Here is a 1,302-nt window from a genome sequence, read left to right as displayed (position 1 = left end):
CAAAATGATAAGGAATTCCCAAGCTCCATTTTCATGGAAAGATAACTGTGTCCTAAAGGGTATTAAATCTGGAAATTTAAAAAAATCTGGAAATGGTTGAGAAGTTCAAACACATGATTAAAGCGTGTACAACAGAACTCTTAAGTAATTGGGATCATTTTCTTCTGAAGAGAAACGTGAAGAGACTCAATCATGGTTCTTAATGAAAGTGGAGCTGGTCCTCCAAGGACAGCTAACCATTCCTCCTTCTTCGGGAACACAAAAAAAGAAGCGATGACATCGAAGCACTTCAAAGATCAAAGTTAAACACACACACACACACCACTCATTAACTTCCTACTGGGCTCTGAGAATCCATCTCAAGTTATTTACAATCCACTTCGAGTAACTCGCTCATGTTGAGGGCGTCCCCTGAATCAGCGCGGTTCTACGTGTGTTGTACCTGAGATACTGGGTGAGCAGTTTCCTGACTACTACTCATGACAAAGCCATTCGGGTCAGTCTGAGCGACATTGTTCCTGTTTTATAGGTGAGAGCGAACACGGAGGCACAGAGCAGCTCAGTAACGTTTCAGGAGTCACACACCCGTTAAATGGCGGCAGTGGAATTCCAACCTCGTTGTCTGGCTCTTAAACTCTTTCTCCGACCTGCTTTGCTGCCTGCATTAGTCATGGCTGAAACAGATGCTGGGCATCAGAAGGGGAAGGGGGACTTCTAAAGTTGAGCTCATGAAAACTCACTAAATCTATGTAGCTAGTCATGTCAATCTAAACAGGAAAATTGTTGAGTAGAAACATTGCCCTCCATTGCCAAGGCAACGAGCTGTCGTGGTTTTGGTGGTTTTTTTCCCAGAGAGAGAGGGAGACACAGAGAGAGAAGGGGGGTGGTGGTGCAAAGCTGCTGTTTGCAGCTGCTGTGGAGTTGGCCTCCCTGTCCAGTCCCGAGACATCCCCACGATCTGTTGGGGGGTCTGGCCATTGTGACCCACAAGGGTGTCATGGACTTTTGGAAGTCGATCGCCAAGCCTTTCTTCCTTGCCCATCATAGTTCAGAAACTCACCGAAGCTTGCTCGTCATCACTGTAGCACACGTTTCCCCCGATGGATGGTGGCTGCGTAAGATGCATTGGCCAGGCATGAACTCTGCACCTCCTTCCTACCCCCCAACCTCCAGCGTCAAGGTTAAAAACCAAACGCTCTCTGCCATCTAGTGAATTCCGACTCACCAGAACTGGCCCTTTGAGTTTCTGAGACTGTAAATCTTGACAGGCATAGAAAGCCTCATCCTTGCGTCTGGTGGGTT

Source organism: Echinops telfairi, unplaced genomic scaffold (assembly GCF_000313985.2).
Source record: "Echinops telfairi isolate 266 unplaced genomic scaffold, ASM31398v2 ScPeMD7_2;HRSCAF=8, whole genome shotgun sequence".
Classification (NCBI taxonomy): domain Eukaryota; kingdom Metazoa; phylum Chordata; class Mammalia; order Afrosoricida; family Tenrecidae; genus Echinops; species Echinops telfairi.
This window is presented reverse-complemented; position numbering follows the sequence as displayed.